The 15,772-nt window shown below is 45.1% G+C and overlaps 1 protein-coding gene across 3 annotated transcripts in view; it reads left to right on the top strand.

The window, feature by feature from the left end:
• fbxw7 (F-box and WD repeat domain containing 7) overlaps positions 1-15,772 on the top strand; it is a 106,684-nt gene that overhangs the window by 17,517 nt on the left and 73,395 nt on the right. For 2 of the 3 annotated variants that reach the window (XM_047576117.1, XM_047576128.1), the window contains one exon: positions 1,207-1,286. The exons of the other annotated variant lie outside the window; for it this stretch is intronic. The gene's annotated coding sequence lies outside the window, so the exon portion shown is untranslated. The remainder of the gene's footprint in view (positions 1-1,206; positions 1,287-15,772) is intronic. 3 annotated transcript variants of the gene reach the window in all.

Genomic DNA, 15,772 nt, shown 5'->3' with positions numbered 1-15,772 from the left:
TTTTACTGTTCCACTTGTCTTCATTTGAACATTGATGCTGGTGTTTACATGGTTGTAGTAACTGTTACTGTCAGTTTTGCCAGCATTTCTGCTCATATTTGATATCAGCATGTGTACAGACCTGCGACCAGTCACAACAATGAAACACGTGATGTAGCTATCGGGGTTGAAGGCCCGGTGAAAATCTGTTTCAAATTAAATTGAACATTAAGACTCGTTACGTAATAAATATATAATGTAATCTGGGCCTTAAATCCTGCCAGATGCTGAGTAATGTTGCTAATCAGTGCTCAAAAGGAAGCTTAAACTGTTGTATCGCATGCTATAGGATTATTAATTGCTCCTGTCAGGAGCACATGGCAGATGTTGACGTTACTCCTCTTGCGGCTCGTCTGCACAGGAGGGATTTAAGCTCGTTTTAAGTCTGATGAGGATCCGCGCGCGCGTTAATGAATCCGCCAGACTACACGCGCCAAATCACGGCTCACGTCTTTCTCTTCACCTCTGCTCTCTTGTGTGTTACGTATGTGTGTGTATACATTCGTCTTTTCATTCGACTGTCACTCAGTAGCGCGGCTGAACACATTTAGAGGAGCTTTACTGACATGTCTCCTTTCTCTGTGCGGGCTGAGTGGATATTGTGTTAGTAATGCTGGTGAAAGGGGAGTTCAGTTTCCCAAAAGAGATGCCAAAAAAATGGTTCGACTCTCTACTAAAAAAGGGGGAAAATACACTCGTGATATCGTCAGATTTCACCGTACACAATTTCAGCTCCGCTTTCCAGCTGCAAAGATGTGTAGCATCATGTTTTTTGTGTTGGGTGGGTTGCCAGCGGCTGCCCCCCGTTCACTTCCCATCAGACGAGACAGGAAGAACTGACGCATGTGTGATGGTGACTCACTGTTACATGCTGATGCAGGTGTCGTGCGCCGTGCCAGGTTGCTGAATTGTTCCAGCGTAGATTTTTATTCTGGCAAACCCCTTTTTTTTTTTTTTTTTAGAAGAGTTGCCGTGTTCGGTCCCGGGGGTTTGGAGGATAAACTGTGAAATCCCATCATTCTTATCTCACTACTCTGGCCCTCCCGCTTTCTCCTGGTGTGTTCCAGGCGGCCACATGGCTTCTTAACTCTCTGATGACCCCCTCAGATTGTTGCACTGACGCCGCTTTCTGCCTCTCTCTCCCTCTCTGTCTCTCTTTGACCACAGAAAGAACCAGCCCTCGGAGCAGGAACCTGGAGTGAAGAGAGGACCAACTGTGGCCTGAACAAAGACAGACAGAGGGAACTGTAAGTAAACGCTGCGGTTGTGTGAACTTCTCAGAGGGGGTCAGGAAGTTTTTTTTTTGTGTGTGTGACTTGCGCTCAGCGAAGCGTTCATCGCATAGGTTTACACACACAGGCCTGGTGGGTTCCGCGGTCGCTTTGAATGGTTTAAAGTGTTCGCATGCCAACGGAGCCTCCTAAATCTCCCAGGCGTGGTTTTCAGGATCAAAATATACGACGCGTCGCGTCTCTCCTCTCGCCTGTGGACTCCCCCACGTATCGACTGTGCTGACGGAGAATAAAATCTGCGGCGCAAACAAACGGTGACGTTTCCTAATGACGATAGCTTTTCATTACATTTCCCAAGTGTAGTTGTTTTGTTTTGTTTTTTTTTTTTACCGTTGTCTAGACCACTTTGTGTTTTTCACACTTGCACAAACGCTGTAAAAGACATTCACCCACCTCGCAAACAGCCTATGACAGGATGTAAGCTTGAGACCAGCTGTTTCCTAGCAACACATTTCCTCGTGTAAGTGTCTGTTATCAAGTGCATTTTTCTGCCACCCCACTATATCTGCTCTCCACCGTGAATAAGTTCTCAGCCTATAGGAGGCGTGAAGAGTTTTTAAAATGGAGCAAATAATAACAAAGTCCTTAAGATTTACAGTGTGTTTGACACACAAAGTGTTTTCAAGAAGACTAGTGGTGATGATGTGGTCATAGCCTCTTCTTTGGTCTCTGATTTAGTTAAAAGAGATTTTTTTTTTTTTGTAATTCCGTAGTAAGTAGTAATAAATCAGCTTTTTTTTAAGCGAAGTACATACAATCACCATCCATCCAGGTCTTTCTCTGCGCCGTGCCGCTGCATGTTTGGACCTCCTTTTATCTTCAGAGCTGCTGTAATTCTTCATGGCATCGATTGGAAACGCTCCTCAGAGAGTTTGGTCCATATTGACATGATGGCTTGACGCAGTTGCTGCGGATTTGTCGGCTGCGCATCCATCCTCGTTCTCTTTCTCCGTGTTGGATTGAGATCTGGTTGTTGCGGAGGCCGTTTTACTACGGGGGACCTTCTGTCATGTTGGTGGAAAGCAGCTTGAGATGATTTTAGCACAGCGGCGCTTCGTCCTGCAGGAAGTAGCCGTCAGAAAATTGGTTGACGGTGGTCATAAAGGGATGGCGACGACCCTCAGGTAACCAAAGTGTGTCAAGAAAATAAAAACGCCAGCAGCAGCCTGAGCCGTTGATAAAAGGGAGCATGGATCCACACTTTAACGTTGTTTACATCATATTCAAAAATCGAAACTCCTCAGACCAAGGCAGCGTTTTTCTAATCTTCTCCTGTCTGGTTATGATGAGTGCTTGCGAATGGTACGGTCTGTTTTCTGCTCTCTTGCATGAAAACAGTGGCTCTCGGTGTGGTGTTGTGTCCACGCTCTGTAAGGGTCCATGGTTTGTGCGTTCAGACTCGCTCTTCTGCTTACTTCAGTTGTCACAAGAGGCTGTTGGAGTTAGTTACTGCTGCCTTTGTGTCAGTTCGGACCAGTGTGACCAATCTCCTCTGATTATCAGCGAGGATTTTTCACCCGGGCGACGGCTGCTCGATTGTTCTCTTTCATTCTCTGGAAACCTTAGATATGATTGTACACGAAAATCCCAGTAGATCCACGGTTTCTAAAACCCTCAGAATGAGCGATACCACAACAATGATGCCACATTCAAAGGCATTTAAACCACGTTTCTTCCCCTTTCACGTGATGCACTAGTTGCTGCCGTGTGATTGGCTGATTTGATGTTTTAATAATGGGCGCTTGAACAAGTTTACCGAATAAGCTTTGTGCATTTATACACTGAGAGTAATGAGGACACGCAATAAGCCACATAATGTGTCCAGGGAACAATTTTTTAAATATTTTTTTTATTATATGGCATCTCTAAAATGAGGAAAAAGTGCACATCCCAATTACTCAGAACTCCTGTTTCATTTAATTATGTGATTGTCTGTATTTGAAGTCAGTTCCTGGACGTCTCTGTGTTCTTACATCCCCCCCAGTAGCCTTTACTTTATGTTCCTCTTGTTTTATGATGGAGTGGAAAAAGCTCCGGACGTCCTCGCTCTACTTTAGTTTCCTTTTTGAGGATGAGCAGACGATGTGTCAAGCAAGGGAGCGGGGAAGGAAAAATCCATAGACATCAAGGCAAAAAAAAAAAAAAAAAATGAAACTATTGTTCTGGTGTGCGTACGGAAAACCACACCCTGTGTGTCACCGTGAGCGTCTTGGGGCAGGAAGCAGACCTTTCACACTTGTGCACGAGACACGGTGGAAGTTGTTGCAGTTGTTCTGTACAACTCTCAGTCCTAGGTGTGTGTGTGTGTCTGTGTGTGTGTGTGTGTGGGGAGTGATCATTTCTGTAAAGGTGTGTGTTGAAGTTGTCTCTTGGATGTTTGTGTGTTTTCTATGAGACATCTCCCTTTTTGTTCAGCACAGTGAAACATTTCAAAGAGGCATGTGTTAATATTAATGAGTTTGTGTCTTCACCGTGATGCCTGTTAAGCAAAATGCATCCGGTTCATGTGATCTCTGTGCAGTCATTGTTTTTTTTTTTTTTGGGAGTGGGGGGTGTTGTCTACCCAAGAGTGTGGTGCAAGTCCTGAATTATTCATCCACGGCACACACTGGTGAATTAAAGGTAAAGTGATAGCACGTAGCGGTGCCTTGCTTGGCTCGCTGCTGCATTTTTAACGTGTGGCCCTGCACTCAAATGTCAAAATGTTAACATTGTCTTTCCCCCTAAAACTGTTTATCCGGTCCACGAGACCGGAGTGAGGACATTTGATACGGGGAGCGTGAATAATTTAGCGCGATGGTTTTGGATTGAATTTTCATCCGAGTGATGCTTCCCCTCTCCGTGTCCCGGCGCCCACCTTCTTCTGCTCCGGACGCGGATGCTTAATATGTTGAGGAAACGATTATAGAGAATTAGCGATTTGTCTTTTCCCAACGTGTATCATTATCTGTGCGTGGCTGCTTGAATCTCACAAGGCGTCGCCATCGTTGGATGCTTGATGCGTTTATTTATTATTTTTAAGATGTCCAACAAAACCGTGACACTGATATGACAAATATTTCTGCAGAAGACGGAAGGCTGTCATAATTTATCTGGAAAGGAAATTATTCTGGTATTTACCCGACCATTGTATACTATACATTCCTGCTTTGTCGCCTTCCTTGGAAGAGAGTTTCCCTTCCGCAACTTCCCCGCAGTAAAGAAGCCTCCGGTGAAAAGGTGTCAGCGCGTGTTGTCACGATCCGAAAGAGTCCTTTTTAAATTTGAACTTGAAAAGTGCTTCCTAAGCAGGCCGCTGAAAGAGGCTGAGATTTAGCCGTCCTCTGTGTCGCTCCCTAATCGGTCCCGCACCGCTCTCCCACTCATTCTCAGTAAATAATTCAGAAGTTTCGCCTGCTCCCGAGAAGATCGGACACACAATTCAGGACAGGTACGGACGGAAAAACCCGCCTCCGATGCACATCCAGCTCCACAGAATCATTTGTAATGGCTGTTTAAATTTGGACACATTTTACTTCTGGTAACTTGATGTTTATCAAAGATCCAAGTGGCTGAGATGCCAGATGTATGTTCTTAAAACAAACTACTACACATGTGAGGAATCCAGTGAAAACACTTACATATGGCGATTATGTGTTCAGGTTTAGTCATTTCAACTTAAAAACGGCATCTTTTCCTTATGATTAGATTTAAAAAAGTGATATTACTGCGCTGCTATAATATAATTTTTCTACACAGACATTTTATCTCAATGCACTGACGCTTTCATTGTAAAACTACTGGGCACCGACATGAGGGTCTGCGTTAACGCTTCAGGGGTGTGGTTGACACTTTCTCAGTCATTCATGCTTTTGAGACTTTGTTGAAAACAGGAAATCCAACTTTGTCTCCATGCTGCGGAGACAGGAAGTTGTAACTTTACTGGGTCTATTTTGTTTGGCGTGACGCCCGGGCGGAGCATCTCTGATCGGGGTCAGGTCAGCGTTTTGGTTAATTTTATGATATGCACGTATTATTACTAACATTAAACCGAACGAGGGCAAACGTCACTGATAATATGTTGCTGAGGCAACTTCATGTTTGCTGCTGCTGCTCCACTTGAGCTTCCAGTGTTTGCCCACTAGAGCGCAGCCTACTCAGAGGTAAAACTCCTTTCTCTGCAGACCCCGACACATTTTGTGGACCTGATGAGTAAATATGTCACCGATGCATGCGGGGACATTCAACATAAACGCTGTGGATCCGCCTCGATTCGGCTCGTCAGCGTTTTATTATATTGCAGCGTGTCAAAATGCGGATGCTTCTGAATCATCGAGAACATAATTTGCCCACTTAAATGTCTCAACCGCTAATTTGTTTTGAAGAGATTATTGGCATCGCATTAATTGTCGCTCATTTGCCGCTTGATTAACCGCAGAAATAATTTGTCAACGCATCACATTTTGAATGGGGGCTTGGATTGGTCAGAGTGTGTTTTCCCTCCCTTCAGCAGCAGCAGCGTTTGGTGCAGGGTTTTCCTCACTAATGTGAATGATTTTGATCTTGTTTGGGGAGTTTATAGGTGCTAACCCTTTCTATTGGGGCCTGCTCGCAGTCTTTTACTTTAGCATTTCATTAGTGCACCAGCAGATTTAACGAGAGTTAAACCCACAGCACCTTGAAGCAGGCGGCCTCGCACGACTTTAAAATGTTAAATCAAGTAGAGAGAAGCAGACGAACTGTTCGTTCAGTAGTTTGCAGAAAAGAAGCGATGGGATTTCAAAACTGCTTCAATTTACGCAGACATGACATGAAATGCAATCTCGATAGCGAGCTGCGTACGTTTTAGTGCTTTTTTATTCTTTCCGCATTCTTTACTCCTCTCCTTTTAAATTGATAACAAGAGCCACTGGCGTTAAATCAGCACTGAATATCTGCGTATAACCCGATTAAGTATTATTAGAATCAGCATCAGGCGAGATGTGTGCATCTCGTGCAGTCTGGGGAAGTGGATCAGGAGTAATTTTCCATAGTTGAAAAGCCACGTATTAAAATGTTATCGTTCAGTAATGAAGAATAATGGCGAGAAGTATCTCTGCAGAAGATCAAGTGCGTGACTTTTCAGAGTGAGTGTATTGCAGCATTTTAGTTTGAGCTGCTATGTTCCAGTCAGAGCGCGTTAACGTAGCGTCAGCACGAAGGTTTGTGTTTCTGGTGACGATGATTGATTTGAAAATTACATTTGTCTAAAGTGAGTCAAAAGTTTTCTGGTTACATGTAGGAAGTGCAGTTAAACAGATTTTGGTTTATTATGATCTTTTACTGGAAATAATACACTGATCAGGCATAACATTATGACCACCTTCCTAACACTGTGTAGGTCTCCCTTGTGTCTCCATAACAGTTGTGAGTCATCAGAGAGTGGACACGGGTCTTCTGAGGGCGTCCTGTGATGATGTTATTTACGTCTGCTTCCAGTTGTTTTACTTCGTTGTACTTTCTATTCATACCACTTCCGCTCCACTAACATTTACAGGAAAGTCGTATACTTTATATACGCTTCATTTCTCTAACCTCTTTTGTTCCAAGTCACAGGGAGAAACGACCTAGCGATGTGATCATCCGGTATGTGGTATGACTTGCTTTTGAGTTTTAGCATTAGTGTAAATGTAGTTGGTAATAAAGACGGCTACGATGGCACCAACTTAACAAAAGAGCGCACATTCTTCCATAGCGTGGTGTTGATTAGTGGAGCCGTGCTCAGTTAATGCAGTATTCGGTATTATTTGTATGGCCACGTTCAACCTGCTTGGATTTATGTAGTAATTAAATTAGTAATGTTCACATGATGAACAATATGTCGCATGCAAAGCCGAGTCGCCTGCAGATGTTTCATTTTGATGATTCCTTTAGCTGCGGCACATGCTCCTCTTGTTGTTCTGTCTTCCTCTGATACACTAAGCTATGGTGCAGTGAGTCTCCACTTTATGGATCAATACTGAAGCAGCGAGCTGACACGGTGAAAAGCAATATTCATAAATAATGAACGGGGCACCCTTTCACCCTGCCCTGTCTTCCAGTCCCAGACGGGGAAAGAGTAGAACTGTGAACAAGGTGCTTTTTGTTGTTTTTGTTTTTTTTTATTATACTGCATTCTGATTTTAAAATAAGCTACTGTCTGCACTGAGGCATAGAAGAACATTACACTCGTTCCTTTCTTTGCGGATCGTATAGAAGATTGTAGACCGAGGTCTCTGTTTTTCATTTCTCCCCTGATGGGCCGTTTGTTCCGGGAGATGGAAACCCGGTGTTTCAGGAAATCTCTGTAGCATTGAATCACCGTGAGCTGCCCCCCTTTTCGCCGTCGCTCCCATCAACAGAACGAATATGCGCCGGTGAACGAGCGCGGAGAATGGCTCTGAGTGCTTCATTACTCTTTCCGCCACCTTGTGCGTTGGGTGACGATTGGCGGCCGGTCACAGCCGCACACCCGTGGCTGATGCACTTCGCTCAAATGAACGGGCGGCTCGATAATTGTTTGTGCCACTTTTGCAGCATCCACGTGAAAAGAGACTAACGCTAGTCAATCGCTGAGTCGATCTCCGCTCATTAAACCTGAGCCAGTGTGATGAATACTGAACAGGGTGGGCAGTCTGGGTGTGCTGTCGGTGGGTACGCGCTTTAATTCGCCTCCTTAAGTTTTATGAAAACGGAGATAAGTGGTAGAGCTGCTGCAGTTACATTTAAAGTACGTAGCAAGTATTAGATTTGAAAAACACTGAGACGACATTAAACATTAATTCAGTCTCATTCTCTCTGAGAGACACAGCAGAGTTCCTGGCAAAGCTTCGGATCAGATTCTGAATTGCCATAATCACAGTTTTGTCCGTAACCCACATAATGATATTATTACAATATTAATGAGGAATCACCAAAGCAGCACAAAAATATCATTCATTTATCATCATTGGGTTTTTCATTTGATCCGACTGAGCTCAGTGGACTGACTCGCTGTTGTCATTGAGAAGCCAGGGATGAATTTGAAAATGATGCCGCACACTAAACTAGTAGACACCATAGACTGTGAAAATACGGACTTCCTTATATTGGCCAAACTGATGCTTTTTTTCTCTCAGGGATACAGGAAGTGCCATCTTGCATTTTTGTTTGATTAATACCTCTGAAATCAGAAATGTTGGATTATACACTGTACTTGTTTTTTAAACATTTTAAGTGGTCGGCATGGCAACTGGAAGTGGCCTTCTATAGCGACAATTGACTAAAACAAAAGTTATATAAAAACACGGATCAACATAATACTATCGACCTAAAAATGTTTTTTTACATGTATTTTATTGCCCGTCCGCTAACATGGAGGAGGTGGAGCTTATGGCCTATACTGCAGCCAGTCACCAGGGGGAGCTCTACTTGCTTTGGCTTCACTTTGGGGGAACAGTCTAGAAGAGACTCTCAATCACTAGTGCAATCAGAAATACATGTATCATTCGTTCGTTCGTTTTTCAGATTAAAACCGAAACTAAATAATGACTTGTTCCTAAAACCAAAATGAAAAAACGGAAATCGACTCGTTTCCGATTTCCAGTTTTGTGCATAAATGGAAAACGGATAAGGGGCAATTCTAGGCCTTTCATCCGATTCGGATATTTTCATCTGCCGCAAGTTGCGGGAACTGGAAGAAAATCTCATCTGATTTGAGTTTAGTCCTGATTATCATTCATTATATTCATCCCTCTATATATTCACCATTTTCCTCTTTGTGATGGATTCTTCCTTCATTTGTAGCTTATGTGAGATTTCCCATCATTGTTACATCCTATACAAGTGACATCAGTTGTTATCTGGTTTCAGTCTGGAGTCACTTATTAGTAGCGGTCTTCTTTCAGCCGCAAGAAGAATTTTATCCAAGTAATGGTCCCCTCTACGCACAACTCCCTCCAAGATACAAAACAAGACGACTTCCAGGAATCGCATGTTGGCTGCGTAGACACCTGCAGAGATTTAACTTCATAATCTTAAAAGAAACTCTCAAACCAGAGGACCGAAGCTGCTTTTAATCACAGACTTGGCGTAGATTCAGCGTCTGCATTGCCCCACTCTGTACAAAAGTAATACAAAGAAATGAGGTAACCTGTTGCTTCACCTGCCAGCTTCCTGCTGACTTCTTTAAAGACTGTCTCTGATTGTTTAAAAACACACATCCATTACTGAACACGTATCTTAAAACGTTCATTTCTGTAGGATAAGTTGGACTCATTGCTCTTCTAATCTGTTTTGTAGTTTTTTCTCAATTCTCAATTACACACTTGCTTATAAATACACATTGACACACTAGTGAACTACGTAATGAAAAGTTATCAAATATACAATATTACACAATCACATTAGTTTCATATCGAGGTCCTTGTTTCTTATTTTCCATTCGCGCCCTGTTTCATGGAATTGAGCGGTCTGCCCCTCTGCGATTGAAAGTTAATGATTTGCGACTCCACATTTGACACCGAAAAATAACAATTAGCTGCCGTTAAACGTCCTGCTTTCGAATTATCGTTTGACGTCGCTGCGTGTGTGTGCGCTATTAATAACGAGCTGTTGCCGTTCCTTTAACAGAGGACCCATTCTCAGTTTGATGTCAACACTATCTTTGTCCTGCCATTATTACTACCCCCTCCCTCCCCCCCTCCCTCCCTCCCTCCGCCTCCCGTGACCTCCGGGGTTTTATCGGCTTCTGTGCCGAATAATGTTCGCATTGTCCCCGTGCGTGGATTCCTCAGGTCCTGAGCGTCTGACGGGGAGGTGAGCGGGGAGCGTGTGCGCTCACCGGAGCGTGCACAGATGTTGACACACACGAGGGGGGGGGGGGGGGTCTAAAACGAGCGTTCCTGTTTCTCCGTGTGTGAACCCGCTCTAATCGCGGACGTGCAGCCTGTAGGTGCCGTGTGTAATGTTGTGCTTTATCTGTTTGCCCTATTAAAAGCGTAATAACCGCTCAGAAGAGCGGCAGATTTCGGAGTCTTTATTTCCTGCCAGCCTTTTCAGCTTCTCTTGATTAGTTGGAGGAACTGTCACAGTGTGGTGATTTTCTGCGTTTAGTGTCCATTCATCCCTCTGATTATTACAGTGATCACCAGCGGCGTCTTGTCCGCAGTGACAGATTATTACCATAATAATCCTGCCTGCTCTGTTATTGTCTCCTAAATGCTTTCCCTCTGACCCCTCCCCCCTTCCCTCCCCTCCGCCGCCACATCCCGGCTGCATCCTGCTTATCAGTCTTTTGCGGCGCGTGCAGAGTGGCTTGGATTTCTTATAAAATTTCGTCCACTGCTTCCTCAATTAACGGAGCGACTCGGGGCTCGGATGTCATACGAGAAAGGCACTTTTGTCTGCAAGTTGGAGGAGCTCAGCCTGAGTGGTTTACCGCTGGTGGTGGTGGGGTGCACAGCGGTGGCAGCAGCAGCGTTGACGGGGGGTAGCATCCTCACTGCACAGCCGCCGGGAGGGAGTGGAAAGAAACGGATGGCAATTGTGGCAGACAGGAGGGCAGAGGAGTAGTGGCGGACGCGCTGCGCCCTGTGTGTTGTTTGCACTCAGAAAGAAGGTGTTCTGTGGCTGGAAGTGAGTTTGCAAAAAACCGGGAGGAGGAGGAGGAGGAGGAGGAGGAGGAGGAGGAGGAGGAGGAGGAGGAGGAGGAGGCGTGTGCTGCTCGGAGATAGAAGTACAGCAGAGGCAGTGGAGTAAGTGGGGAAGCAATCACAGGAGAAATGGACCGGCAAACTGCACTTCCTGACTCGAGCGCCCTCCGCGCGGATTGAGGCGTGCGTCGGCATCCGCGTCGCACTCGCCAGCGGACGCGACCGGCCCGGCGCGTGCGACGGAGAACCTGTGGATGAGCGCCATGTGGAATACATCACAGAGGAGGCATCAGCTGTGAGAGGATTCACTGAACACGAGGAAGTGGCCGCGGCTTCCAGCTCGTCTCTTTCTCCCTCTCCCCCACCCCCACCCCCCCCCTCGCACGTCTTCTAACCCTAGAGCTGCCGGGCTACTAATGAGCAAGTCGATGTGTGGCTGTGGCTGCAGCTTCATCTCCTCTCTGATGAAGAGGCTGGGCCGCACGGCTTGCTGCTCAGATCTCCTCTCCTGCAGCCATACTTCAGAGCAGCTGCAGCGCCTGGCCACTGGCTGCCCGCCTCGACCAAAGGTAAACGGCGCGTCAGCTCCCCCCCCCCCCCGTCAGTGTGTCCTCGTGCCTCCCGGTCAGTCGGGAGTTTACGCCGTTTGTGCGCGTGAAAATCTTACGGGGGCCCCGTGATCGCGATTCCAGAAAGCGTCGATTCCGAAGCGTTGTGTCCTCGTCCGTCGGCGTCGGTCGTCCGAAGTGATTCTCAGGTGTGAGAACCGTTCAGCCGAGGAGAGCGGCGCGGTAATTGATTCTTTAATGGAATCGGCTGATTGAGTGGCCGCGTCGCTGCCTTGACAACAGTGGACTGGCTTTCAGTTCGCAACACTTTAGATGGATGCCTTCAGTCTGCCAGTTGGTTACAGTGATTGCTGCCTCTCCTTAATAGGAGAAAAAGCATTTTCTAATGGACCAAATAAAAGCCAAACAAGATTTTGTGTGTGTGTGTGTGAGTGCCTGTGTGTTCGTACCGGTGTGAGTGTTCTGGGCTCTTAACGCAGGTTTCTGTTGCTGCAGCTCTGCCGGTTCCCGCTGCTTCGTTTCCAGTTGTGCACATGACCGTTTTAGTAGTAAGCTGGTGCTGAATGGATTTAAAGTCCCTTCCTCAGTCGTTCTGGCATGTGGCCACTCTCGCAGCAGACGAGATTGATTCTCTCGGTCTCCAAGAAGATTTATACTCTCATGAGTAATGGCGGAAACCCACAAAGGAAAATGTTGTGGTATTATTGAGCTGTTGCATGGCAACAATTCAAATGGAAAAGAGATAAGTGACAGTTTTAGAGGAGGCGTAGCGCTTATAGACAAAACCCTAATGAGACTTTTTATATTGAGCACAAGTCATTGTTTTCCTGAGCAGGCATTGTCCTGAAATGAAGCACTTCGCTGTGGAGAAGCGTCGTCTCTTCGCGAGGCAGCTCGGGGGATTTAAGTTTCACTCTCTTCCTTCGAGACATCACAGGGCACCGGCTCAAAATAGAGCCATCGATTAATAGCTTCTGCTCTGAACCGAGGCCACAGATGTTTCAGCAAACTGCATTTGGAGGATTGCGAGGCTTTAGAACGAACCTGCACACTCGCTACTGCAGATTTTATTTCTTAACTCGAACGATTCCCAATACCAAAGTCCAAATTTAAATCTTATTAAATATATTATACATCACAACGTTGAAGTCAGTCAAGATGCATAATGTGTTCTGCACCCATGAAACATTAATATTGATTTGTCAGCCTCCATTAACATCCTGCTGTTTATGTGCTATATCTGCTGTATGTTTTCAGAACAGCCAATTCTTCCTCTTCTCTCTCCCACTGTTCTGTTAAGGTCACATTGTTGTGATTTATCGCTGCCATTTGGGATTGTTACGCTCATTCCTTCAAGTTTCTTTCCTTATTCTCAACGAGGTTTGTATGCTCGACATACCCCACAGCTTCAATGGAGTCTCCTTAAAGTCTGGTTTCATCCTGTTCAGTCACACCCGGTCTCCAGAATCTCACTTTTCGCATATGAGCATATGACCTGTGACCTTATGGACATTGCACGTGAGAGAATTAAAGATGTATAATAAACACAAGCAGAGCTCAACATCGCACACAATCAGCGCATTATTTTTGTTTATTTTTTCCTGCGAATGTGCCAAACTGTTAATTTGGCTGCTCCTAATGTTCCTGCTGTCAAGACAATCGTCCAATTAGCTTTATTCCATTGAACAAGTAAGTGGCTGCGTATTAAGCTGAGTAAACAATAAACCATTTCTACAGTTTGGGTGTGAAAACTCCCAAAATTAAAGCTCACTGTCAGCTAAAACCATATTATTATTATACAAGTGTGACATGAATGTGTTTTAGAAGGAGAGAACTTGTCTAATGTCCAGGTTTAAAAGTTAAAAGTGTTTATAAATGTCCAACCACGTGTAAACACTGTGTAATCACAGTTACAGTCGACCTGCGTGTTGGTTTTGAGATGCCGCTACTTTCAAATCGCTCACTTCCAGCAACAAAAACATCACATGTTGTCAGTTTGTATCTCACACCGTCCTCAGGGAGAGATTGATTCAGTGCTAATTGAGTGCTGCAAAACGGGGGAAGTGTGTTTTTGGCCTGACTCTCGCGGTAGTTTGGGTGCCAGCTACGCGGTGGGGTGGGAACTAACGCTCTGATGCCGCCTGCAGAAAGTTAACGCATACCTGTTTAACACCTGTCCCGGCACGGCCTGAGAAATCGGCTCAAATCCGTCCGAGAGGAGGCGGCGGCGGCGGCGGCGGCATATGTTTGCTGAAGTGCCCCACGACGGGTCTGTGCGCCGGGCTCAAGTAATGTCTGTGTGCGCCACAGCTGTGGCTTTATCCTCCGAGTGCCAACTTGGCAGCGCGCACTGCAGAAATCTTAACCCCTCTCCATCAGCGGCTACACCAGGGACTGTTTGGATGCGTGTCGCGCTGCCAAACTACCGGGGCACACAATGAGCGCCTTATTATTCTGACGGGAGGAAAAAATCTTTTGCACAGTAAGGAGCATTGAATGCGTGCTTAAGAGCACAATCAAGGAGTTGTCATCTTGTTTACACAAACTGGTTGGCAGGCCGGGATGTGGATCTGGAAGAAGCCGGACGAACGTCGCTGGCCTCGTGCCGTTTGCGGTGGAAAGTTGGTCCGGAAGCCCTCCGTTGGAAACTGATTATGCTCCGACAAAGATCCGCTGGACTGGTCAGGTTGTTTGGACAGAGGAGGGAGCGGAGTTGAATTTATTTGCAACAAAATGGCTCTGACGGGTTGTAGGACGATTAAATTGCGCGCAGATGTGTTTGATATTGCCCCATATTGTGGTTTGCTAGTGGATTCATACTCTGATAAGAACTGACTTGACCAAACTACCTTCCTGTTGTTTCAGGTTAATTTTGAATGTCACAAAAAGTTGTGTTCTGGGCCGATTGTGAACGATTTCTACACCTCCCCCCAATGTCTCTGTACAAGTGCAATTAATTGGAAATGAATCATTTGGATTAATATTTTTTTTTGACTCAGTTTGTTCAGTGAATTATCACTGGCATCTGATGTAAATATATACAACTTGTATTTTAAGCTGCTTTTAAAATTTCTCAGTGAACTACGTAGAATATTGCAAGATATCGCGATATCGTATCACAATAATGTCTCGTGATACGTATCGTATCGGGAAGTCGTTTCCAGTACCCGCCCCTTTTATAAACACAATATTGGCACATTGGTTAGTTTCTTTACACACTCCAACAGAAACATTAGCACATGAAGTATTTCTAGTCATTGGATAAATATATGTACGACATTTACTGACACTCAACTATATCTACGTCTGATTCTTCCCAACTCAGTATCGTTCTCTTTAACTGTTAAATATTTCCATTTTTTTCTACGCCTGCCTGCTGAAAAAATAGTTGAAATAAGTAGAAATGCTCCCTGTATTTGACTATAAAAATAATAATCTTATTGATACGACAGGTTGGTAGACTTGGAATTCACCAGATGATGCTAGCAGTTTATCATTTGAATGTCCTTATTTTGTTTTCCTCTGAGGAACAAGGCTTCATGCGTGACTCCAAACCAAGCGCGGTTGCGATCATAATCCCGACAGCTCACATATAGTTTTCTGTGTTTGCTCTCAGAGCGTTTCTATCAGCAGACACAAACTCACACCTGCCCTCCCCAGTTTCCCAAAGCTATTTTTGTCTCCTGCAGAACCAAGAATAGAGACCGATGAATGAACCGTGTGTACGTACACTAAAGGCCGTGTGGCAAGCTTTTTCTGACGACAAATATTGCTGGAATTTCATCTTGCGCCGTGCTTACTTAGCGTTACCCTCTCTCATTAGCTTTACAAAACATTTTCTGCTTCGCCATGTAAAACCAGAACTTAAACAAAAAAAAAAAGACCTCGCCAGTAACTGTTACGGTTATTTAGATAGTTATGAGCTGTACAAACACATTTCAAGCTGCATTAAAGACACTAATTACAGAATCTCAGTTCTTCCGGTAAAAGGCAGGGGCAACTTTGGCTATTCATAGCCTTCCTTTTCTGAGCTCGCAGCAATGAACCGTCAGTCCCAAGAGTGGGTGCTGTGCAATCTGAGATAGGTCTAATGCTTCCCACCACAGCGCTGGGACTATACAGCGGAGAGGAAGAGAAGCCTTACAAAGGGACCAGTGACTGTTTCCTCAAGGTCAAAGCAATTGGTATGAACTGAAGCAGATAACGTATGTGAGCCTCAAAGTATTTTCTCATCCCTCGTGTA

Source organism: Mugil cephalus, chromosome 2 (genome assembly GCF_022458985.1).
Source record: "Mugil cephalus isolate CIBA_MC_2020 chromosome 2, CIBA_Mcephalus_1.1, whole genome shotgun sequence".
NCBI classification, from domain to species: Eukaryota; Metazoa; Chordata; class Actinopteri; order Mugiliformes; family Mugilidae; genus Mugil; species Mugil cephalus.
The sequence above is the reverse complement of the archived record's forward strand: the minus strand, read 5'-3'. Positions and strand labels throughout refer to the sequence as shown.